Source organism: Microtus ochrogaster, linkage group LG9, assembly GCF_000317375.1.
Source record: "Microtus ochrogaster isolate Prairie Vole_2 linkage group LG9, MicOch1.0, whole genome shotgun sequence".
Classification (NCBI taxonomy): Eukaryota; Metazoa; Chordata; class Mammalia; order Rodentia; family Cricetidae; genus Microtus; species Microtus ochrogaster.
The window spans coordinates 4,976,289-4,987,094 of NC_022034.1; the positions used below are offsets into that span (position 1 = coordinate 4,976,289).

At 50.2% G+C, this 10,806-nt stretch overlaps 1 protein-coding gene across 1 annotated transcript in view; it reads left to right on the plus strand.

Annotated features, from left to right (window-relative positions):
- Nucleotides 1-1,682: 1,682 nt before the first annotated feature.
- The window catches only part of Unc93a (unc-93 homolog A), a 30,384-nt gene continuing 21,260 nt past the window's right edge, over nt 1,683-10,806 (plus strand). Inside the window, exon 1 of the mRNA XM_013352317.2 lies at nt 1,683-1,774. The gene's annotated coding sequence lies outside the window, so the exon portion shown is untranslated. The remainder of the gene's footprint in view (nt 1,775-10,806) is intronic.

The window sequence follows — 10,806 nt, forward strand, 5'->3', positions numbered from 1 at the left end:
GTTCAGATCCCCAAAAGTCATATCAAAAAGCTTGGCACAGAAGCTGTCCTGTAATTCCAGTGCGGGGAACCAGAGACAGGAGGATCACTGTGGCTTGCTGTCCAGCCAGCCTATCCAGTGAGCTTCAGGTTTAGTGAGAGACCCTGCCTGAAAAAATAACAGGGAGAACAGAGCAAGACACCTGACAGAGACCTCTGGCCTCATAAACATATGTATATGGCTGCACACCCCACACCACACACACATGAACACACACACATATACAACACCACACCACACACACACACATACCACACAAATCACACGCAAATACCATACACCACACACACATATATCACACCACACCCACACCCACACACCACATACCATACACACATACCTCACTCAAACCACACACATATACCACACCCACACACCACATACCATACACACATACCCCCACACACACATATATACCACACCACACACACACACACACACACACATGGACACACACACATACCACACAAACCACGCACATATACCACACACACCACACACACACACACATATACCACACCACACACACACATATACCACACCACACAAACCACACACATATACCACACACGTACACAGTAGCAACAATAATAAAATTTAACACAATAAACTTTGTCTTCCAACGAGCAGGCAGATAGCCAAGATCTGTGAAGGGCAGTGTTAGGAACTGCAGAGAGCATGTGGGGAGCTGTGAGGAGCTCTGGGGAGCACCTCGGCTCTGGGAGGAGCTGTGTGGACTGCAGAGATATAGAGGAGCACGTGGGGAGCAGACCTGTGCTGTGGGCTGGGAAGGAGGCAGAGCAGCCTTGAGGTCACAGGTACTCGCTCAGCGGTCCCCTGGCTGTAAGCCTCTTCTAAGTTACACCCAGATTGTAAAAATGGCACAGGATTGTGTCTGCTTCCAGAGGCAACATGGTGACCGGGAGTGGGTATGTTAGCTCCATACAGTGTGGTAGCCACAGAGCATCACAGAAAAGGAGGCGGACCTGCATCACATCCAAATATGGCAAAGAACTTTAACAAATTAAAATGCAAATAGAGGAGAAGTAGAGAATAACTTGACTTCTATTAAAAGTAAAAACAAACAAACAAACCTGTCTGTGAGTTAAGAGACAAACAGCAGGTGAATATCACAAAATGCAATCTTGACTTCTGCCTGTCTGCAAAGGTCAGTGACATGCAAACTCCTCCACCAGGCTTCTACCTCAGGCTGCTGATTCTCTAGTCTCCCCATCTGACTCCCTGTCTGCCTCCTGCCTCCATCCTGGCTTGCGGTACGTCCCAGGCTTGATTGCTTCCGTTGCGTGGAACATGCCCTCAAGTTTTAACTCAGACACTAGCTCTCTCCAGACCAGCTTCAGAGCCCTCTGCAGGAACAACCAAATTTGTAAGCCCCTTGGGAAGGAATGCCAAAACAAGACTATGGTAACGCCACCTCCCACCAGATGAGAAGTGCATGAAACAGAAGACCAAGCTGATCCCCAACACTGCCTCTGGCCCCTGGCCACGACACTGGCACTCAGCAAAATGCCAGTGTGTCCTTCTAAAGAGCATTCAGGGAAGTAGGTCAAAGCAGGGAAACAGGGTCCCACAGAGAAGCCCAAGTAACAGACCAACCACGGCAGCAGCTTGTGCCCAGCATCCCCAGTGGAAGCCCAATATGATACAGATTTTGTATTTTATGGCTTTGGAAGACATTCTGACAATGTGACCCCAGAAATGCAGCTGGTTTCAGGTAATGGACAAACAAACGCGGGCTTCTGACCGATGTCTCTGAACTGAGTGTGTCTCTGGGCCCGCTGGACGGTGTGATATCAGCACTGAGTGTGACAGAGTTCTGAGCTTCATGGGAGTACCGAGTTTGGCTCCTGAGGAGGGAAGCCTCACCCTCTGGCACCACCTGGAAAGAGCTTGACATGGTGGACTTTCCCCACCCTGCAGCACCGGTGGTTGGGTACAGGTGCCTTCCTTCCTCTAGCCTGTCCCATCCACAAGGTGGTCCTGGCATCATGTGACTACGCATTGAAACCTGACTGTGGTGGCTTCCATCTGTAGCTGGCTCAGAGGGACCCTGATCTGCCTCGTTCACTCTTTCTCGAGAATTTTGCTTTGGAGTGTGTCAGTGTTCAGAAACTTTTGGTTGAAGGGTAGAACTGGGCACGGTAAATACTTTATTGTTCAGAAGATCCAGCGGTGATTTAGAGGAAAGCTGGTCCTGGTTACGTTTACCAGTGGCCAAAGTCTGAGTTCTCCTCCACAGCCCAGAGCCATCCTTGCCAAGGCCTGAGAGTGATCAGTGGAGGACAGGAGATTGAAGAGGAGATTCCTGTGGTTACTGAGAGGAACCTGGGGAGGTCACTTCCTAGGAGGAGTCGTGAAGGTCACACCCAGGCTTCCATCTGGGGCCTCTCTAGCCTTAGGTCTTAGGTTCCCATTGACCAGGCCCTGATCAAAGATAAAGTGAACTTGGACAGCGGGCAGTAGTCACCCAGCACCAGAACGAGGTCCCAGTGTGCTTGGCCCTGAAGAAGCTTCCAGGTGAGCTCTAGGATCTGGAGGGAGGTATGTAGGGGGGCGGGTGTTCCACAAAACACGACGACCAGGTCCTCTTAGGGCTAGGGAGTGGGGGACACCCAGGGGACTTTCTGTGTCAGAGCTGGGGCTGATTCTCTACCTTCTCATTAAGATTTAGAAAGCTCACCATTGTCTTTCAGAGTCCCATGTGAATGTGGGCAGGATAGCACAGGCAAGTCAGCCTGTCAGGTGACTGATCTGTTCAACCCGACCAGCGGTCCTCAACCTGTGGGTTGTGACCTCCTGGGGATCTCAGATGGATATCCTGCATATCAGATATTTACATTATAACTCGTAACGGTAGCAAAATCACAGTTATGAAGTATCAACGAAATACTTTTATGGCTGGAGGTCTCCACAGCATGAGGGACTGTATTAAAGGGTCACAGCATTAAGAAGGTCGAGAATCACCGAGTTAGGGCGGACCCTGAATGGGAATGCCTGGCCTCAGATCTCTCTGTGTGTGGACACTGAGAATGTCACGAGGTTGGCTTTTGACCTCTAAAGGCCTTCAGTCTGCAGGAGAAGGGGGGTAGGGTACAGAGGGTGAGTTAGAGCAGGGGGGACGGCTCAGCGCACCCGCTCTTCTTTTCTCCTACTACCTATTTCCTGCTACTTCCAGAGGTCAAATGGTTCTAATCTCACCGACCAACCCTGCCAGCTATGAGTAAAGGGACCGGTGCGTGGCCCTGTCCCTAGTGAGTTAGGGGACCACCTGTGAGCCTGAGGTGGCGGGAGAACACACGGGTACTGAGTCGCACCTGAGCAACAGAAGGGGGAGAGTGGAGATGTAGGGTGAGCTCATGACCGTCGCTATGTGCGGTAGACGTCAGAGTGGGCTATGGGTGGAAGCATAGTGATGTTCAAGGACAGGTTTTCCTCTCAGCTGTGGGTTCTCTTGCCTCTCAGACACCAGCAAAGGAATGAATCTGACACATAAAATGAAGGGTGGATGAAAGATAGAAGAGGCCAGGTGGAGGGACACCTAAGACCCCTGGTGTTAGGACACAAGCCATGTGTGCTCAGCCCCTGTTTCCTCTGCACTGACACACTGAGGTGCATGCAGGCACATGTGGGCAGGAAGGCAGACAGGCACGCACACTCACTCACATGCATGCACGCGCACACACATACACTCATACACACACACACACACGCACATGCACACACCACAGTGGGCTTGGGTTTGTTCTCCACTTACAAGCACGAAGGAGCAGGAGGACTGGAATACAAATGCCTCCGATCTCTGCTACCTTAATGGAGTCTTTGTCTTCCACGAGCCAACTCCTGGGCACTCTGCTCCTCAGCCCCAGCCCAACCAGCTCAGCCACGGCCCCGTTGACTCTCTATACTTCCTAGTCTGGACGGTCTTGCAGAGTGAGTCTCCCGGACTGTTGGGAGGCCTGGCTGTTGAAGGAGATCTCGAGATAAGCGCACAGGCATTTCAACTCCCTGTTCCTTCGGCCAGAACCGGGAGGGTTGCTCTGTGCCTTCAACATGGGCTCTCTTGCACATTTCCCTGTGGACCGCAACGGTGGGTGACATTCAGCTCTCCAGACCCCGTCGGTACAGTGACTAACCCACAACAGGTGCTCAGGAAAGAGGGGCAATGAGTCTGGGAGCTCCGACAAAGAACTGCAGGCTGAGCATGGATGAGAGCGGCATAGAGATAAACAGCCTGGTCATGGGGCTAGGTGCCCATCTGCGTTTTGAGCCCCGCTCTCATTCCGTTTCCCAAAGCCTACTTACAAGGTCTGCTTGGGAAGGGCAATGATTTATTGGGCCAAAGAGATGTTCTCATCAATACCAGCTACAAACTAAAGACCCAGGGTAAGATAAAAGTTCCATCTAGCTTCTTGAGGTCACATGACTGAGTCCACAACATCCTCACACAGTTTCAGGACTCCTGCTTTCACGGGCTCTCTATCCAGCGTTGGTGTGAGAAATGATCCCCACTTCATAATAAAAGCCCTGGACACTGAGTAATCAAAGCCAGGTAGATTTATTTTTTTGGTTTTACAGAGTTCAGGACAAGAAGCATAAAATGCCTGGTATGCCAACTCGGTATAAAATAGTTTCTTTAAACTCATATTTCTCTGCTCCCTGAATACCTCATTGGCTGAATCTTCAGGGGGTACAGTCTTCCCTGCATGTCCAATGTAGCCCCCACCCCAAATCCACCATCCTCGGAGGGCTTGCAGTCTTTTCCGCTTTTGTTCTAGGTAGGACGAGGCACACAGTATATTGTACTTCAACCCTAAAATAGACTGAAGTGTCCAGGTGAGCAGGGCCAGCTGCTGGCTCAGGAAGCCAGGGGCCTGGTGCCTCCTGCTTCTCTGTGATTCTTAGATGGGGTTCAAAGCCCTGAAAATGGGCCATAAATTTTACACTAGGGGGTGTGTCTTACCTGGGGGCTCTGACATCATCGTGGAGAAGCTGCCCAGCCTCAGAGGCTGACACCCTGGCTGAGGGCCAGCCCCTCCCACAGCCCTGGCTGTGAGTGCACAGCTCCTGCCCCCTTGTGAGTCACAATCCTGCCCGCTCTCAGTACCCTGCTACATGAGCCTGACTTCTCCCTCAGCTGAGCAGTGACAGCCTCCCTACCCTTACCAGGCCATCTCAGCCTTGGGACCCTGCTAGGCAGTACCACCGAAGAGGGACAGATCAAAAGGTATGACCAGGTGTGTGTTCCTTTGCCTTGGAGGAAGCAGTTGATGACTGTTTTGCTGTCAGCCCCTAAGTCGCAGGTCTAGGTTGGGAGGAGGGGTCTGGCAGGTCTTTGGGAGGTTGGGTCTGGCTTGGCTTTGTGACAGGCTACTACCTAAGGCACAGAATTCAGAGACACATACTAGGTGAGCTGTGACAACCTGCACAGCTGTCTGCTAGAGGTCACTGGGGTCTGGAATGGGCTTGGGCTTCCTTTTAGATGAAAGTAAACAGCCCAACTAAAAGTGTTTCCCATCCCCATGCGCTGAGGGAATGACCCAGGAGACCTGTAGGAAGGAGAGCCGTGTAGAGAAAGACCCAGGCAGCACAGGTGCTTCTTCCCACCTTCTGCATGTCTGTACGTGTCGTGGCATATTCCTTCCAATGTCCGGATAAGTCCCTGGGCATGGGGTAGACAGATGCCTTCAGGAAGCTGAACAGAGACTGTGAACACAGGTGACCCGTGAAAATAAGGCAACTCTTGTGACTTGATCTATGTAAGATGGTTGGAAAGAAGCCAGACTTGGGACCTACGGCATGACCCTGGCTGACCCCAGCAGACCATTGCAGAAGGGGATTTCTCACACTCAGTGGGTGTCTGGTCTGTTTTGCAGAGTTCCTCCTAAGAAAATTGACTGTTGGAAGTATTGTTCCCTTAGGAATACTTTTCTTGGGAAAATTAGATGATCTTCTAAAAGAATAGAATAGTATGTAGGTTTAGCAAATAGAATAGCACATGAGTTCAGTTGCCCAGAGCAGAGCTTGAGGAATCAAACACGAGGCTCTGTATGTAGGTGTGTGCACACAGTATGCACATACAGACATGCGCACCTATATACACTGAATACAGAGTGTGATGTGTCTCACAGAGGCACTTTTTTACAATGTATTCTGTTGTTTTTAACAACATCTCCATTGTTTGATTTTACCAGTAAAGACTCGGGAGCCAGATGCTTGGCTGAAAGCCTGCCAGCTCAGAGAGGCAGAGACAACACCCAGTTGACCTTCCTCCTCAGCAGACATCTCAAAAACCTCCCTCTTCTACACCGCCTCGAAAACTGTCCTCAAACTCAGTGTCCCTTCCTCTACTTCCTGTGTGTCTCTCTATCCATCCTCCTGTCTCCCTCTTACTCTCTATGGTTTTTTTCCTTGATACAGCCTATCTTCACTTCCTGTCAACTGGTTGCTTGCTCTGCCTCTTGACCTATGGTTGCCTTGGTTGTCTTTTTAAAAGTCCTGTTTACAATATTCAAGTAGAAAGCTCTTAGCTTAAAGGTGTGTGCTAGGACTAAACCACACCACAACTAGAAACAGGATTTTCTAGTAAATAGTGCAACCTCAGGGTTCACAGTTTGATCGGATATCCTGCACCAATATTCATGCGTACATACATATATACCTGTGATTTTTTTTTGTGAAAATGAGCTTTTCCTATATTTTTCAAGCCAAGTAATATTTTTTTCCTGTTAATTTTATGTGTGTGAGTGTTTTGCCTATATGTATGTCTGTGTACCATGTAATACCTGGTACCCATGCAGGCTAAAAGAGGGCATTGGATTCTTTGGGAATGGAGTTACAGACAGTCATAAGCCACTGTGTGTGAGCTGGGAATTGAACCCAGATCCTCTGGAAGAGTGGCAACTGCTCTTAACCACTGAGCCATCTCTCCAGCCCCAGTCTTTATAAAAGGCCTTAATAACATTGGGTAGTTTTCCTCTTTCTGGAGTCTGTCCGCAGACCTTCCCTATGACTGGCTCGGTAGCTCCTGGTCTGACCACTGCCAGCATGGTGGCGCTTTACAAACAGGCTTTGCCATTGGCTGACACAGAAACAAACTCCAGGAAAAGACATAAAAGGTCTGAACAGTGCATTAAAAATGTAACCTGGAAGCCGGGTGGTGGTGGAGCACACCCTTAATCCCAGCACTCTGGAGGCAGAGGCAGGTGGATCTCTGTGAGTTTCAGGCCAGCCTGGCCTCCAGAGTGAGTTCCAAGACAGCCAGAGTTGCACAAAGAAACCCTGTCTTGTGTGCGGGGGTGGGAGTGGGGGGTGTTAACCTGGAAACCACATTGGCACTCCTACACTCTCCAAGACTGAAGAAGCCCCATGTCAATAACCCAATATTATTAAGACCATTTATAAAGACTGTGGGGCTGGAGAGATAGCTCAGTGGCTAAGAGCAGTTGCTGTTCTTCCAGAAGATCTGGGTTCAATTCCCAGCTCCCACACAGTGGCTTACAACTGTCTGTAACTCCAGGTAACAGCTGGAAGCAAGACCACAAAGCTAGGTAAACAGACTTAGGATGACGTTTGTCTAGCATGGGGACGGAGTACCAGGTTTAGGGGTGAGCATACGTCATGGGAGCAAGGCTGAAGCTCGCGCTCTGAGCTTTCCCAGGATAACTTATGACCACTTTGCTAGCGGGGGGGGGGGAGCAGTCCATTACAAGGATGTGCTGGACGCAGACAGGCACCACTCGTGTGCACTGTGCCTGCGTGCTGAGGACTGACTGGGAAGAGATCTCTCAGCTGTCCAGATTTTGGCCTTCACGGCACTTGCTGGTTATTACGCACAAGGCGAATGCCTGCTTCACTGAGACAGTGCTGGACTGGCTTTCCCTTCCCGATGGCAGAGACTGCTCCCGTGGGCATTTGTGGATCAGAGCTGCCGTGGTGATGGCATTTACACCCTCGTCCTTGTGGATGTTGATTTATCTGTGTGTCTCCTGCCCTAAGTTCTGTTGGCTGCTTTCCCTTGAGTCCAGCTCCTATAGTTGTGTGAGTTTGCTTGATTGACTTCGACATTGGCTTGTTTGTTTTGTTTGTATCTGTTTCCTCCTCTGGCCCTTTGCCCCATGAGCACACAGGCTTCTTGGCATACTGACAGCAGCCAGCTCCAGCTTTCCAGTAATACCTGGTGCAGGATCCTGGGAAAGTATCTGTGACCTTGGGAAGTATCTGTGACCCCAGGAAGTATCTGTGATCTTGAGAAGTATCTGTGACCCCGGGAAATATCTGTGACCCCCGGGAAGAATCTGTCACCCCGGGAAGTATCTGTGACCCCAGGAAGTATCTGTGACCCCCAGGAAGAATCTGTGACCCCAGGAAGTATCTGTGACCCCTGGGAAGTATCTGTGACCCCGGGAAGTATCTGTGACCCCAGGAAGTATCTGTGACCTTGGGAAGTATCTGTGGCTAGATGCAAAGGGGGAGCCCTGTCTACAGCACTGGAGAAAGAAGGAGACATGGAGAAAACAAAAGGCACTGTGCGCAGGCGTGCTGCACGGCTGTCTAGAGCAGAGCCTGGTGTCTTGCTTGATGTGGGAGTGGATCCTGGGCTCTGGTTAGCCGGGCACTGCTGCCACAACAGGGGAGTAGGCAAAGCATAAACCTAATTAGTCTTCATCAATAAAAAAATTGGGACTCAAATATTGGGGTAAAAGCTGAGAGATCAGAGACGCAGCAGCCACCAGAGACTTCTTACCTCTCCGAATCCTCAGACCCCTCCCTGTATCCACCCAGTATTGCCACTTCCTGTGTCCTCTCTGTACAGACCTCCAGACCTTTATGGTTAATTCGTGACTAGCTCTGCTCTCTCACTCCAAGCCAGCTTTATTTGTCAGAACACAGACAAAATATCACAACATAGGACTGAGCCCCCAGATCCTGGTCTGGCCTTTTTCTGTGCAGGATGGCTGTGCCTTAGCTGGGTGGGACTTTCTGGTCAGTGGTTCTTCAGATTCTACAGTCAAGGGTGGCTGACCCATCAGGCCACTCAAATGTCAACAGTAGAATGTGTTCTAGAGCCTCTGAGAGTCATCAAGACACAGATTCCCAGGTGATCACAAACTGCCGACCTGGGTCTCTGTGGGATTCATCAGTAGCAAGAGGGTGAGGGCAGTCTCTACAGTCCGTCCTTCAAATGGGTCTGGGCTCTCTGGAGAGGGGTGGGAAGCAGTGGGAGGGTCTCACTGTTACCTGAAGACAGTCATGGAGCCTTTGCTCAGACTGGCTCTGGCTGTGCCTCACCGAGGAAGAACACCGAGTCCAGGCAAGCTCCCTGTTTCCTCAGGAGGCCGTTTGTTTAGCCGGGCTAAGCGATGTCTGCTGCACATTGTGGTTGATAGTCAGCCCTGGGGTTTCAGGAACTCTGGAATACATACTAAGAGGAAACTTCTTCCCAAGCTGAGGTTGCACTGATGCAATCTGCTAAAGGGAAAAGGAGGAAGCATGGGGTATACCCATTCCTAGAGCACAAGAATCCCAGAATTCCTAAAGGAAGCAATAATCTCCATCCTTGAATACTCAGGTTTCATTTTTCTGCAGGAAATTAATAGAATCAATGAACATATATTTGGTGCCGCTTTTAGATTTCAAACATAAATGCCGAGGAAACTGACAGCGGCGGCTCGCAGGAGCGCTTTCCCTAAGAGCTAGCCATGCTTAGACTTCCCAGTTAGGAGTCTCTTCTGTCTCTGCAGGGGGGTTACTGAAGAAAGGCCTATGAAGCTCGCAGTCCCTGCTTTGGGCCCTGGCAGAGCAGTGACCTGGTCGTTACAGCACCTGGCATCCTGAGGTTAAAAGGCTTCTTCCTTGAGGTCCATAGAAAGTTCTGGGTCTCTCACTCTTCCTGCAGTGAGCTCTTGTCTGCCCACATTTTTAAGACCACAACTAAAGTCCCGTGTGGGTGCTGTTCTCGCTGTTGTGGTTTTATTGGTTTGTTTCCCATTTTGACATTAAGCTGGTGTCATCTGAGAAGGGGGGAGTCTTAGCCAAGAAGACACTTCCATGAGATTGACCTGCCTACAGGTGTGTGGACATTGTCTTGATGGATGACTGACAGGGGAGCGCCCAGCCTACTGTAGTTATACCACCACTGAGAAGGTGTTCCTGGGGTGTATATGAAAGCAAACTGAGCCAGTCAGAAAGAACAAGACAGGAGAAAATGTTCCTCCATGGCCTTTGCTTCAGTTCCCACCTCTAGTTCCGGGGTTGAATTACTGCCCTGACTTCCCTCATTGACGCAGGTGTGACCCAAGAGTTGTAGAATGAACCAAACCTGTCCCTCCCTGTCTTAGTCACTGTTCTATTGCTGTGAAGAGACACCATGCCCATGGCAACTCTTATTTTTTTTAAAAAGCATTTAATTGGGCTGGCTTAGAGCTTCAGAGGGTCAGTCCATTGTCCATCATGACAGGGAGCATGGTGGCATGCAGGCAGACATGGTGCTGGAGAAGGGGCTGAGAGTTCTACACTGGCCTGACCTGGACTTTCGAAATCTCAGACACCCCCAGTGTCATACTTCTGTCAACTAGGCCAGCTCCTAACCCTCAAATAGTTCCTCTCCCTGATGGCATTCAAAGAGATGAGCCTATGGGAGCCATTCTTATCCAAACCTCTACACTCCCAAAGTTGCTTTTGGCTGGGCTTTATTACAGTAGTAGAAACCCTAGGACAGGTGTTAACTACAGGTGGGGTGACGCCTGA